The 15,022-nt window shown below is 49.1% G+C and overlaps 1 long non-coding RNA gene across 1 annotated transcript; it reads left to right on the top strand.

Moving 5' to 3' along the window:
- The first annotated feature begins 4,731 nt into the window (after positions 1-4,731).
- LOC141164456 (uncharacterized) lies at positions 4,732-5,705 on the top strand. The gene is made up of 2 exons (XR_012250912.1): positions 4,732-5,092; positions 5,559-5,705. It is a non-coding gene; the product is annotated as an uncharacterized lncRNA (long non-coding RNA).
- The last annotated feature ends 9,317 nt before the right edge of the window (positions 5,706-15,022 follow it).

The following is a 15,022-nucleotide window of genomic DNA, read 5'->3' as shown; positions in this document are numbered from 1 at the left end:
CGTTTATGGATGCTGTAGTGTGGACCCCTAGAGTCAATTCTCCTGGTGGGCCCTAGGCACCCCAGTCCGACCCTGCGCTCACCCGATGCATTATCTACCTTTTTTCTTGTTACATGGCATACAGAACATCGCATGGGACGGGAGTTGCGTTGAGGTCAAGGCCATTTCTCATTATAAATCAGGTAAGAGGAATAGTAATCTGATGAGAAGCCGCCATCACCTCAGTCCACCTTTTGTGACATCTGATTTTCTGTATGTTATATAACAAGAAATAAAGGAACGTAAAGCATCTGGTGAGTGCCACTTTACTTCCATCGTCAACTATGTATCCCAAGAAAGGGATGCTGACATTATGTGAAAAAATATAATATTTTATAACACCTTATTCTATTGGCTGATACTCAGGCATCTTGTTACAGAGGTTGTCCACTACTTTAACATTGATGGCCTATCCTTCAGATAGGTCATTAATGTCTTATCATTGGGGGAGTGACACCTGGCATCCCTGCCAATCAACTGTTTTTGGTGTCATCAGCAGTCAGAATTGACCAGTTACGGTGCTAGTAATCAATAGGGAATGGATGTGCAGTACCCGGCCGTGGCCACTATACAGTAGACAGAGCAGCGTTGTGCAGCTCCATAGCTGAGCAGTTCCGACCGCCACTGACATAGAGAGCAACTGATTGGCGGGGGTGCTGGGTGACATCCCAAGGACGTCCTAATGACGCGCCCCCTGGGCCGGGGGGTACTCGGCAGCCGGGCCTCTGCGGATGCCAGCGGGGGATATCACGGTGGCTGGCCCGGTCCGTGACCCAGGGCGGTCAGTAAAAAGGGGAAATTTATAGGGGAATTGGGAAAGTTCATGACGCCACCTGTAGAATGCGGCTAAGGGGTGCCGCCGCTGCGGAGAAGTCTTCTGGAGCTGGTGTTACGCCGGGATGGTGTGGCTCTCCACAGGTAGAGCTAGCTCCAGGGCAGTGTAGGTAGTGTAGGTTGCGCTGGGCGTTGTAGTGCCCTGAGGGAGAGATGGCGCAGATGAAAGAAGGGACGGAGACAGTGCAGTGCAGTCATCTGAGTTTTTACTCACAGTTCTTATGACAGTCCCACTGGTGCACTGTACAGTTGTCGGCCTCCCATGTCGTGCTGCGTTCACCAGGCAGGGGTTCAGCACTTCCTCAGGCAGATCAGGAGTACCTGACAGAACCCCACTTTCTCGTGTTCCTAACTAGACCGTCTTCACGCTGGGTCTTTCTCCCTCCTGCCCTGCGCTTCCCACTCTCAATCCCGCTCCGGTGCTCTGAAGTCCCTCCTGTCTCGTCCCGGACCTGCTTGACCCTCACGGTGATTAGAATGAGGCTTCAGCAACTGACTATATAAGCCAGAAGCCTCCGGTTTTCCCAGCCGAGACGTAGAGTAACACGGCTGGACCAGGGGCCGGTCCCCTTCTTGCGGCCTACGATCCCTCTGTCTTCTGACAGATGCGGGGAGTACGGGTGCCGTCCTGCACTCACCGTACCCCCTAGGATCCCTTCCTTAGAACAGAGCCTACTCCTCTGCTCCCCACCTGGGCCTCCAGGACTGGGCCCTACTTGTGGAGCAGAGCTCCTAACGAGACTCTGCTCCCTGACTGTTCTCCACTGACTCCTCTGCCACCCTAAAATGGCTTCCCTTTAAATACCTCCTTCTATGGTGCTCCCCTAAACTGCTTCCTCCACCCACACCCACTACTGGTTTCCCCTACCTCTGGGTTCCCCCCACTGCAGCCAGGGACAGGGCTCAGCAGCTGCGCACATGCATGTTGCCCTTCCAGCCGGCCAGGAGCAGTGTAGCGTTGGATGCAGGTGTTTTGGGGTTCCGTGCAGCACTCCCCCCTTACCTGAGAGAAGGACAGGGGCGGACACAGACTGTAGTGGGCCCCTGTGCAAGAAATGTTTGGGGCCCCCCCCTGCCCTTCATAAGGCAACAAAGTTATGTAAACATAATCCCCCCATGTGCATCTCTCATCCCCCCATGTGCATCTCTCACCCCCCCATGTGCATCTCTCACCCCCCCATGTGCATCTCTCACCCCCCCATGTGCATCTCTCATCCCCCCATGTGCATCTCTCATCCCCCCCCATGTGCATCTCTCATCCCCCCCATGTGCATCTCTCATCCCCCCATGTGCATCTCATTCCCCCCGTGCATCTCATCCCCCCCGTGCATCTCTGATTCCCCCCACTCCTAGTTAATTAATTGTATTTAAAAAAAATAAAACTTGTTATACTTACCCCCATGCGATCCCTGCAGAATCCTGGCGCTCGTCCACGTCGCTGCCACCAGGTTCTCCTGACGTTCGGCCATGTGACGGCGCCACATACATAGCCAGCAGCTTTTGTTTTGGCCAAAAGATTTTTAAAGCCGCCACCACGATAAGGTAGACTCTTCTGGCCGGGCCCTACTCTAACCTATTAAAATTTTCTTAAAATATCCAATACTCTTTTTAGATATATTTTTATTTCTTTTTATTTAAGGGAATGTATCATATACATTTTTTTTTTTAAATGACCAATAATACCACATACAGGGAATACCGCCACACCATGACCAGACCACATATTACCACAACATAGTGACCGAATAATACCACACAGAAGGAAGAAAAACTGCCACACCATGACCAGACCACATATTACCACCACATTACTAATATTACCACCACATTACTAATATTACCATAAGTGTCATTATACACGGGAGCTCTATACATGGTATGTATAATTTAAGTGTCCAGGTAATCTAGTGATCACCAGTGACATTATACACAGGAGCTCTGTATATAGTGTCAGTGTACAGGTAATACAGTGATCACCAGTGACATTATACACAGGAGCTCTGTATATAGTGTCAGTGTACAGGTAATACAGTGATCACCAGTGACATTATACACAGGAGCCCGGTACATAGTATATAGTGTAAATGTACATGTAATACACTGACTCACTGGTGACGTCTCTAGGTGAAGTCCTTCATCTTCGCTTTTCTCCTTCATCCAGCACAGACCGCCATCACGTCTTGCAGCCAGGACTCGTCTCTGCATAAAATAACAGTTATCTAGAGCACATTCCCCAACTTCTACATTACGCAGCTGAATACAGACGTGCACCCACCATTAATATATAGTTATTATGCAACCCACCATTCCAAATATAAATTGTAATCCACCACGGTGCCCCCATTAACTGTAAATAGGCACTTAATATATAATTTAATTAGAACCTCTACTCTTTCCACCAATTTGTTACCAGTTACACTTCTGCATCCCCAACGCCCCCTACTCTATACTTCCTGCTCCCCGCTTTCATTATTTACATGCACCCCTTGCCCCAATTCATTATATCATGTCCGTGCTCTCCCCACCCCATCATCATTTACTCTCCCCCACCCCACATTCATTATGTGCAGCTCATTATCCCCCTACTCCCAATTCCCCCATGTGCAGCTCTCATCCCCCCCATGTTCACATCTCTCATCCCCCTCCCCCACATGTGCCCCTCTCTCATCCCACCCCATGTGCATCTCTCATCCCCCCACATGTGCACCTCTCTCATCCCCCTCCCCCAAATGTGCACCTCTCTCATCCCCCTCCCCCACATGTGCACCTCTCATCCCCCTCCCCCACATGTGCACCTCTCTCATCCCCCTCCCCCCCATGTGCATCTCCCATTCCCCCCCCATGTGCACCTCTCTCATCCCCCTCCCCCCCATGTGCATCTCCCATTCCCCCCCATGTGCATCTCCCATTCCCCCCCATGTGCATCCCCCATTCCCCCCCATGTGCATCTCCCATTCCCCCCCATGTGCATCCCCCATTCCCCCCCTTGTGCATCCCCCATCCCCCCCCCATGTGCATCCCCCATTCCCCCCATGTGCATCCCCCATTCCCCCCCATGTGCATCTCCCATCCCCCCCCCATGTGCATCTCCCATTCCCCCCCATGTGCATCCCCCATTTCCCCCCCCCGATGTGCATCTCCCATTCCCCTCCCCCCATGTGCATCTCCCATCCCCCCCCCATGTGCATCTCCCATTTCCCCCCACTCCTAGTTAATTGTATTTAAAAAAAAAATAAGACTTGTTATACTTACCCCCATGCGATCCCTGCAGAATACTGGCGCTCGTCCAAATCGCTGACACCAGGTTCTCCTGACTTCCGGTCATGTGACGGCGCGGTCACATGACCGGAAGTCAGGGGAATCATAAAGGCGCTGCCGCAGCAGAGCAGCGCAGCGCTGAGATGTCCCGGACCCGGAGCTTAGCATGGGGCCGGGGGCCCCATGAGGAGAGAGACGCACAAGAGGGGGGGCTCCGAGGGGGCCCCTACCGGCCGGGCCCCATACTGGAGTCAGGGCAGTCATGCCCTGATGGCGGCCCTGCTGGAGGCTGGAGGGGCCCCATCTCCCTCGGGGCCCCCGTTCAATGAACCGGCTGCACGGGCGGTAGTTCCGCCCCTGGAGAAGGAGATACCACACCTCTGGGTGAGGTGCAGTACCTCTGTGGCGACTGAACCCTCAGGGGCGCCACACTAAGGATAGGCCATCAGTGTGAAAGTAGTGGACAACCTCTTTAAGTATCTGGAGCTATAAGGCCCTGAACAAAATAAGAAAAGGGCCTAGGACTGTGAGGGAGTTGGTGGTGGGCCCCTTGAAGGTTAATTAAAAAGTGCGGGAAATGTCTGGGGCTGCACAAGAGATTTGGGGGCGTGGTATTCAAATGGTTATACACGTGAGGGAAAGGCAGCAAAGATCAGTCACACAGCGTCTTACCTGAGAAGAAAGAAGATGTCAGGCTTGGAAGAGCTTTTGAGGGAGGAGTCGGCTGGTTGCAGGCATTCATAGCTAACCACCCTCACCCCTCCGGAGGCCGTGGGTGAAACACAGGATACCAGATTACAGCAGAGTCGTCCCAGACGGCGTGCAAGGCCTCCAACACGTCTTAGCCCAAGTCCAGGACCATGTACAGGAAGACGTCGGGCTCGCATGCAGGACATCAGCGGAAGTAGCTCAGTTCAAAGAAAAGGACAGGAGAGAAATGCAGCTGAGCTGGAGAATTGCGGTGAGCAGGACAAAGTATTGCTGCCACAGCACAGGGAGCAGTTTAATGATATAGATAAGGGGGGAGCTGGTACACACAGCCAGAGAGAGGAGATAAGGGGGGGGTGCAAGCTACCTAGAGAACTGGAGGGGGGATGTGACAACAGGCAATGCAATGTTAGCCCCTTCAGGAGTTATGCAAATGGAAAGTAATATACTAATGGACACAGAGCAGATGTCAGGAAGAGAAGATTCAATAGGCAGAAGGGTGCCTTCCACAAGTAGGAGCAATTTGATCAATAGTCAAGGCAGGGGTTGTGTTTCTGATCACACAACAAATAGAGCTCGGTCCACATATAGATGTGGAGCTGAATGTTATAAAAATGTGAATATTATATCGGGGAGGGATGATCGCGGGAGTTGCCGCTCTCATCTCATGAACGGAGATATTTCGGAAGCAGTTTCGTCTTCGGTTCATTCTTTTGCAGGGTCCGGCAGAATTACGGAAAGGAAGGCACAGAGACGAAGTGTGATAAGGGGACATCGCAGTTACGGTAGAAGACGACATGAAGGGAAAAGAATTTCGCCAGTCAATAGCCGCTCGTCCTCACGATCTGGCACTTCGGTCTCTTCACCTGAAAAGAACGGCATAGGCGGCACACGGTTCCTTGCGGATGCAGGGATGATCGTTTCACGGCACGGGGAAATGGAACATGTGCACGGCCGGTGACGGGAGTTTCCACACAGAGAACAGAGCTGGATATACAACTCAGGGAGCCGGCCGGTGAACATCAAGGACACAGATCGGGAGTCGTATGGAGGGTGAGTGTCCCGTGCTACGGGCATGGTCCACGCCACTTCAAACACAGAATACAAATAAAGATTTAGTTGCGGTTTAAAAAAAAAAAAAATGTGATAACAAGTTTGGAACAGGAAAGTGGGCAGTGTATCCCACCATTAACACCGGGTGGGGAGTGTTCTCCTCAGCCTGGGGTGGATTCTATAACACAAGGCTTAATTTTCAGGGACTCCGTTTATTGCGGAGTAGCACCTTTGGGTACTCACCTGGTCGGGGAAACAAGGGAGAAGATCAGGCGTTGAATTGATGGTTTACATGGATACCATATTTAGTGCGCATAAATTACACAGGGGATCGGCCTGGTGGAAATACGATGAGGAGTTCCGCCGACGCATGGCACTATGTCCAGGGGTCGGTTGGGCCACAAAAGCAACGGATGTATGGATTCAATTAATTTTGGCCCAGAGACCACAACAGCGGTCCTTTCACGTTAGCTCATCTTCCACCAGTCAGTCCCACGTGTCAGCTACACCAAAGCCTAGTGGGACATGTTGGTTATACAATGAGGGACACTGCCGATTTTATGCCACATGCAAATTTAAGCATGAATGCACAATATGTGGGGGAGCACATGCCGCAGTGCGGTGTTTCCGGAGACAAAAACAGAATTCCAGAGTGGGTTCTGCCGGTGAAAATGAGAACACCAGTGAAAAAGGAAGCTCTACTGTATTGGCTAGATCGGTATCACAAGAGGAGGAAGCAAAGGTCCTACAGGAGGGGTTTGGTGAGGGTTTTAGGATACCTTTTCAATTTTCAGCAGTGTTTCTGTTCATTTCAAACTTAAAGTCAATTGAAGATAAAAAGGATATAGTGAAGGAGAAACTGATGAAGGAGGTGGAGCTTGGCAGAATGGCCGGACCATTTTCGGTTCCTCCAATTGAAAACCTAAGAGTGTCTCCTCTGGGTTTAGTACCAAAGAAGGAGCCTGGCAAGTACCGCCTCATTCATCATTTGTCATTTCCACAAGGATTATCCGTCAACGATGGTATATCGAAAGAGGAAGCAAGAGTGAAATATACATATTTTGATAGGGCAATATTCTTGGTCAAACAAGCAGGTAACGGCGCTTTATTAGCAAAGTCAGACATTGAAGCAGACTTTAGGCTCTTGCCAATACATGTGGATTGCATACACTTACTGGGTTGCCATTTGGATGGAGAGTTTTTTATACATATGTGCCTACCAATGGGATGTTATATATCTTGTTTTTATTTTGAAATGTTTAGTTGTTTTTTTAGAATGGTTGCTGAAGTGGGAGACTGGGTTATGTTCCTTGACGCATTATCTTGATGATTTTTTGTTCGTAGGCTCAGGTGATTCCAAGATTTGTCGTTACTTGTTACTTACTTTTCGTAAGTTGATGAAGTCATTGAGTGCCTCTTTGTCAGAGGAGAAGACAGAGGGCCCAGTGAGTTGTTTGACGTTTTTAGGAATAGAGATCGACACGGAGCAGTTTGTTTTGCGGTTGCCCATGGAGAAAGTTGAGAAATTGCAGTTTTGCGTGGATCAGGTTAGCAGTTCTAAAAAAGTTACGCTACACCAATTACAGGTTTTGTTAGGTTTGTTGAATTTCGCGTGTAAAGTGATACCAATGGGCAGAGTTTTTTCCAGAAGATTGTTTCTTGCAACCAGAGGCATTGGGCAAGTACATCACTTTATTAGGGTGACTCGGAATATGAAGGATGATTTATGGGTCTGGAAAGAAGTTTTGCTCATATTTAACGGCAGAATGTTATTTCAAGAGGAGGAGGTCTCTAGTGATGATATGGCTTATTCACGGATGCAGCGGGAGGGGATGGATTTGCAGCGATTTTTGGTAATTAGTGGTGTAGGGAGCAATGGCCTCAGCATTGGCGTGATTTGGTTCTGATAAAGAATATTGCACTATTAGAGTTATTCCCAATAGTGGTGGCTTTGGAAGTTTGGGGCAAGCAGTTTAGTAGTAAAAGGATTGGTTGCTGGACAAATAACATGGCGTTCGTATCGGCCATTAATTCACAAACGTCGTCGTCCCCACCGGTCTTAGCTTTGATAAGACGCTTAGTGCTCAGGTGTCTGCAACAAAATATTTGGCTTAGGGCCAAACATGTTCCGGGATCACAAAATGTTGTGGCTGATACTCTATCTCTTTCTCAAATGCCGGTTTTTCGGGAACTTCATCCATCAGCGGATCCGGTGGGTTGTCATTGCCCTCATTTCTTGTGGAGCATAGTAGAGGGGAACTTGACAATTTAGTCAGGAATTCGGTATCGGCTGATTCGTGGCGAGGAAACGAAAGAGCGTGTATGGATTGGTTAGTATGTTCAAACGGCAAAGCTCCGGATGAGCCTATGGATTTGTTATCGGTAACTTTGGATGATTTAAGAGTTTTAAGGCAGGTGGGTGCTTCGGCAAGCAAGGTACAAAGTGTCTATCTGGCATAGCTTTCTTTCTAAATATCATGATAAAAGAGATGTGACAAAATTTTCGCAGCGCGACAAATAGTAAAAGGAGGGCGCAAGGAGACAGTGGTTTTGGACAAGCGCCGCCCCATATCTTATCCTTTATTGGTTAAATTGATGCGTATTATGGTTGTGATTTGTAGGGACATGGAGGAGGTATCGCTATTTAGAGCAGCTTTCTTATTGGCATTCAAAGAAATCGACAAATGGTCTGTTGGTGTCGGATGTGGTGATTTGCGGGAGAATATTAAAAATATGCATCAGAAGATCTAAGACGTATGTGTTTGGAGCGGGCATTTGGTTATCTGTTAAGGAGTTACAGACTGATTTCTGCCCAGTAAAATTGATAAAGGAGTATATCGCGATCAGAGGAGAAGGTAGTTTTTTCTTGTTACACAGGGATAACACACCTGTGACTCGTTACCAATTTTCAGCAGTTTTTAAAAAGGCCATTGGTGAACTAGGATTAGATCCCTCGGAATTTGGGACACACTCTTTTCGTATAGGCGCAGCGTCGACAGCAGACGCGTGCGGTATGTCATCAAGGGAAGTCAAAGCACTGGGTAGATGAAAATCGGATTGTTTTAGAAGATATATTCGTCCCGATTTAGTGATATAGATTTTATGTTTATGGTAAACATCAAGTGGTTTTATAGTTGGCATAGCATTTTGAATCTATGTTTTAGTTGTTTTTGTCTCTTTCTGTTTCAGTTTTCATGCCGAAACAAACGGTTTTTGTAATAGGACATTCTTTCAATTTTTGGGCAGAAAAAAGAGCAGGTATACGACCATTGGGTCTTAATTTGGGATCTTCACAGGTTTTGGTCTTTTGGAAGGGGGTCAGAGGTCTTCGATGGACACATGTGCTGCCTATGGTGGTACAATGCAGCCGACAGTTTGGAGGCTAGGTAATTTTGATAATTCACGCAGGGGGGTAATGACCTGTGCAAGGTGAAGGTAGGACATTTGTTGTCCTTGATGAAGCAGGATTTTGACAGGTTTAAAGAATTCTTTTCAAGTGCAACGATAGTATGGTCAGAAATTGTACCTAGAGGCAATTGGCGAGAGGCAAGGAGCGTAGCTGGTGTCGAGCGAGCAAGACGATTGTTGAATGTTAGGATTTCAAAACAAGTTCAGGCATTGGGCGGGGTGGCAGTGAGACATAGGGAGTTAGAAGGGGACAACAAGGATTTACTTAGGAGTGATGGGGTTCATCTTAATGAGATATGTATGGATATTTTTTTGTCAGGACTACAGGATGGATTGGAAAGGGCGTTATTATTTTCGGGTGGGGTTGGTCGGAATTCAATGTAGGTATACATTGCCTTCCGCCGTGGCGGTTCTCGTCCATGCTCGATAAGTTTTATTCACAAGGCCCGCTGTAAACCAGCGGTTGGCCTTTGGTATTTTATTGTTGGTTAAAAAAGCAGAAAATGAGCATGGACGATGAAGGTTTTTTGGCAATGTATGTCCGGTGTTTTTTTGGTTAAATAAAAAAGCTGTGGCCAACCCACATAACCCAACATTGGTTTTACAGTATCTTTATTAAGGTGGCTCCTCAGGCCGCGGTCAATGTTTGGTTAATGCAGCCCCAGGACACTGGTAAGAAAAGGTATGGTGATGTGTTACTGTGGCGCCCCTGAGGGTTCGACCGCCACAGGGATGCTGCACTTCTCTAATGGAGTGTAGTGTTCCTCCTCTGAGGTAAGAACAGTGCGATGGTCAGGACCCTTCCTTCACATCCAACACCACACTTCTCCCACAAGAGGGGGCTAATAGGCACTAGGTGCTGCCCCTACTGGTACTCGGGAGACTGGGGAACCAAGAGATAGGGGAACCAATTAGTGGGTGAGGGTGGAGGATCCACATTTTAGTGACACTTTAAATTTCATATTTAATAAAAAAGCCATTTTGGTTCTGGGTCTTTGTATTGTGATTTCCCACGCTGAACGTGGATCCTGTGTGGACCTGCAGCGGAGGGAGACATGGCCCTCGTACCCTGGCCTTGGGTCGAAGGGCAGGTTGCAGATGATGTATGTCTCAGCCCGGTCAAGGACCATGACCAAGAAGGCCCGGAGATTAGGAGTGTAGCTCCACCGCAAATGGATCCCAGGGAGGATGCAGACGGAGCGGTATTCGCCACCTGTCCTCGCCAACCTGATCTACTCAGAGGGATTCCGGCTGCAAGAGGGGTACCGGCCCCCGACACCTGACCTTGCTACTCCACGTCCTGGTCAGGGAAGCCTGGTAGGCCCTGAGGATCCCAACGGGTAATGGAAGGAGCAGAGATGCCACCCGTACCCTTTTTCTGAGTGAAGTTCAGAGGGAGACCTGGCCTATTTGCACACACACAGATAGGAAAGTACCCGGTCTGAAGTCTAGGAACACTCTGGTGCGGGGTCCTGATTGAACACTGGACTTACTCGGAGGTAGTCGGACCCCCCCGTCTCTGGTGACCGCAGAACTCCACGAGGAGCAGAGAGAAGCCTTTCAACTGCAATCTCCACCGTGAGTAAAAACCCTTGAAGTTAACCTCTATGGCCTCCGGACTCTTTATTCTGCACTACACCGCGCTACACAGCACCAGAACTCCTATGCTACTACCCCCTCCATCCTGTCTCTCTGCCCTGAGGCCCTGCTCCGCCTGTGGGGAGTAGTAACAACGACGGCTGCCATAACACCCTGCCTCAGCAGACTGCAGTAGGGCTGGTGGCCTTCACCAGGTGCCACAGGTGGCGTAGTCGAGATCAGCCACTCAACCCGGATAAGCCCGTACCATCCCTTTTTAATGTGACGGCCCTGGGCACGGAGTGGGTCCGGCCCACGGCTGCACCCCATCGACAACATAGGACCCGGCTCCGAGTCCCCCATCTCCCAGGGTAGGGCTTTCGAGCGTCACACATTACACTCCTCGCAGTCTGGCAGGTCTGTATTATAGACAGCCATGCATTACCTACATTTCAGTAGACTAACCTCTGTTGCTTAGACCAGGGTTCCCCAACTCCAGTCCTCAAGGCCCACCAACAGGTCATGTTTTCAGGATTTCCTTAGTATTACACAGGTGATAATTCCATCACCTGCACAGGCAATAATTCCATCACCTGTGCAATACTAAGGAAATCCTGAAAACATGACCTGTTGGTGGGCCTTGAGGACTGGAGTTGGGGAACCCTGGCTTAGACGGCTCCTGTAAGGTCAAAATGAGGTCATGCAGATCATTGGGAAGTTCTACCATCCATGTTGTAAAGTTCCATAATACATTGCCAATTGAATTTTATTATCCTATGTTATACATCCAAATGTCTTCAATGAAAATGGGACACAGAGATTTTGTCACAAAATTTGGATAAAAAAAATTGGGGCATGTCCCACTGCAGTTCCAATTTTTAGGACAACACATAGGATGACTGCAGGTCCATAATAAAGAGATGTAGAGATTCTCAATGTTGCATTACTGGGTCCAACAGTATACTATTGCTGACTGCAGGAACCTTTAAAGGAATTGTCTACTGTTAGGAAAGCATGGCTGCTTTAAAAAAAACAAAAAAACAACAACAGTACCAGGCCTAAAGGGTTTGCCCATTATTCCAACAACAAGTGTTATTATTTTATTAGGGGGAAACACAGGGGCGGACACAGACTGTAGTGGGCCCCTGTGCAAGAATTTTTTGAGGGCCCCCCCCCTGCCCTTCATAGGGGGCATGAAGGCCCCCCCCGTGCATCTCTCATCCCCCCATGCATCTCTGATTCCCCCCACTCCTAGTTAATTAATTGTATTTAAAAAAAATAAAACTTGTTATACTTACCCCCAGGGCCGGCTCCAGGTTTTTGTGGGCCCTGGGCGACAGAGTTTCAGTGGCCCCTTTAACACATACCATGATTCATGATGCACAGATACCGCAGAGAAATATATATATACAGTACAAGGCCAAGGATTTCACTTACTACATTGCAAGAGCGATATCTATTGCAAATTCTACAATAGCTCAGAAACCGGCGAAACCTCACAGCGCACAGTGCAGACCGGACAGTATAGTCCTCCATACAGTATTATGGGCACCATATAATGCTCCATACAGGATACTGACCCCCTTATAGTGCTCCATACAGGATACTGGTCCTCATATAACGCTCCATACAGAATACTGGTCCCCATATAACGCTCCATACAGGATACTGGTCCCCATATAACACTGCATACAGAATATTGGCCCCCATATAACGCTCCATGCAGGCTGTTCCCCCCTTATAATGCCCCATTACACGAGCGATATCGATTGTAAATTCTACAATAGCTCAGAAACCGGCGAATCCTCACAGTGCAGACCGGACAGTATAGTCCTCCATACAGTATTATGGGCACCATATAATGCTCCATACAGGATACTGACCCCCTTATAATGCTCCATGCAGGATAATGGTCCCCATATAATGCTCCATACAGGATACTGGTCCCCATATAACGCTCCATACAGAATACTGTCCCCCATATAACGCTCCATACAGAATACTGACCCCCATATACCACTCCATACAGAATATTGGCCCCCATGTAACGCTCCATGCAGGCTGTTCCCCCTTATAATGCCCCATGCAGGATGACACCCCCCTTTTAATGCCCTATGCCGGATGTCACCTCTACCCCCCATAAAATGCCCCATGCAGGATGTCACCTCTCCCTCCCATATAATGCCCCTTGCAGGATGTCACTTCCCCCCTTTTCAATGCCCCATGCAGTATGCCAGACCACCCCCTCCCTTATAATGCCCCATGCAGGAGGTCACACACACCCCCTCCTTATAATGCCCCATGCAGTATGTCACACACCCACCCTCCTTATAATGCCCCATGCAGGATGTCAATTCCCCCCTCCCCCTCTTATAACGCCCCATTCAGGATGTCACACCCCCTCCCTTATAATGCCCCATGCAGGATGTCACGCCCCCCTCCCTTATAATGCCCCATGCAGGATGTCACTTCCCCCCTTCCCCTCTTATAATGCCCCATGCAGGATGTCACACTCCCGACACCCCCATATAATGCCCCATGCAGGATGTCAATTCCCCCCTCCCCCTCTTATAATGCCCCATGCAGGATGTCACACCCCCCCTCCCTTATAATGCCCCATGCAGGATGTCACTTCCCCCCTTCCCCTCTTATAATGCCCCATGCAGGATGTCACTTCCCCCCTTCCCCTCTTATAATGCCCCATGCAGGATGTCACACCCCCCACCCCCATATAATGCCCCCATGCAGGATGTCAATTCCCCCCTCCCCCTCCCCCATATAATGCCCCATGCAGGATGTCAATCCCCCCCTCCCTCTCTTATAATGCCCCATGCAGGACGTCACACCCCTCCCTTATAATGCCCCATGCAGTATGTCACTCACCCCCCCACATAATGCCCCATGCAGTATGTCACCCCCATATAATGCCCCATGCAGGATGTCACTCACCCCCCCACATAATGCCCCATGCAGTATGTCACCCCCCATATAATGCCCCATGCAGGATGTCACACGCCCCTCCCATATAATGCCCCATGCAGGATTTCACCTCTCCCCCCATATAATGCCCCATGCAGGATGTCACGCCCACTCTCCCCCCACCACATAATGCCCCATGCCCCCATAAATAAAAAAAAAAAAATCAAATACTCACCTCACTTCTCACCTGATGCTGATCCGGACTCCAGCATCGCCCGCATCTTCCCGCTCTGCGCTGTGACAGCTCAGGAGAGATCACGCGCGGTGTAAACATATCACCGCGCCCTCTGACCTGAGATGTCAGAGGACGCGGAAGACGCTGCGGAGGCACGGGGAGGGGTAAGTATTGTGCCGGCGCCGTCACATGACCGGAGATGTCCCTGCGCTCAGCATGGGGCCGGGGGCCCATGCTGAGCGCAGGGACATCTCCGGTCATGTGATAGCGGGGGGGTCATGTGACGGCGGGGAGTCCTGCGGGGGGGCCCCATAAGGAGACGCACAAGAGGGGGGCCCCAACGGGGTTCCGAGGGGGCCCCGACCGGCCGGGCCCCATGCTGGAGTCAGGGTAGTCATGCCCTGATTGTGGCCCTGCTGGAGGCTGGAGGGGCCCCCTCTCCCTCGGGGGGCCCCCGTTCAATGAACCGGCTGCACAGGCGGTAGGTCCGCCCCTGGGGAAACATGAGGATAGAGAAGGGTTGTCCAAGTAGTAGACATCTCCCTTAAATGAAATAGAGCAGAAATGCAATACCAGACATACTGGAAAGGAAAGGAGTGGTTATATTTGGGAAAAAGGCTGCCGTGTTCCTTTAATCCTAAGCAACCCTTTAATTCTTGACATGAGAAATACAGTTATTGCATTCGTAATGATCGATATAATAAAGTTAATATGTTATTGATGCCAAAAAGTGAATGTCATTAAAAAAATGAAATTTCTCATTCACCCTCACTGAATTTTTTTTGTTTTTAAGAATTTATAATTTCTATATACTTAAAAATACTTTTAGTTATTTTTTTTATTTGCCATTCATAAAAGCAAGCCACGAATGGTTACATTACAGAAAAAAACAGCTGTGGCTCATATAAATGTGCAGACATAGAAACTATTTTTCATGAACTTACTATTGTTGTGCAACGGAAATAAAACATAAAAAAATAATAAATATTT

Source organism: Phyllobates terribilis, unplaced genomic scaffold (genome assembly GCF_046119375.1).
Source record: "Phyllobates terribilis strain yellow unplaced genomic scaffold, ASM4611937v1 Scaffold_10__3_contigs__length_209671492, whole genome shotgun sequence".
In the NCBI taxonomy this organism is placed as follows: domain Eukaryota; kingdom Metazoa; phylum Chordata; class Amphibia; order Anura; family Dendrobatidae; genus Phyllobates; species Phyllobates terribilis.
This window is presented reverse-complemented; position numbering and strand designations above follow the sequence as displayed.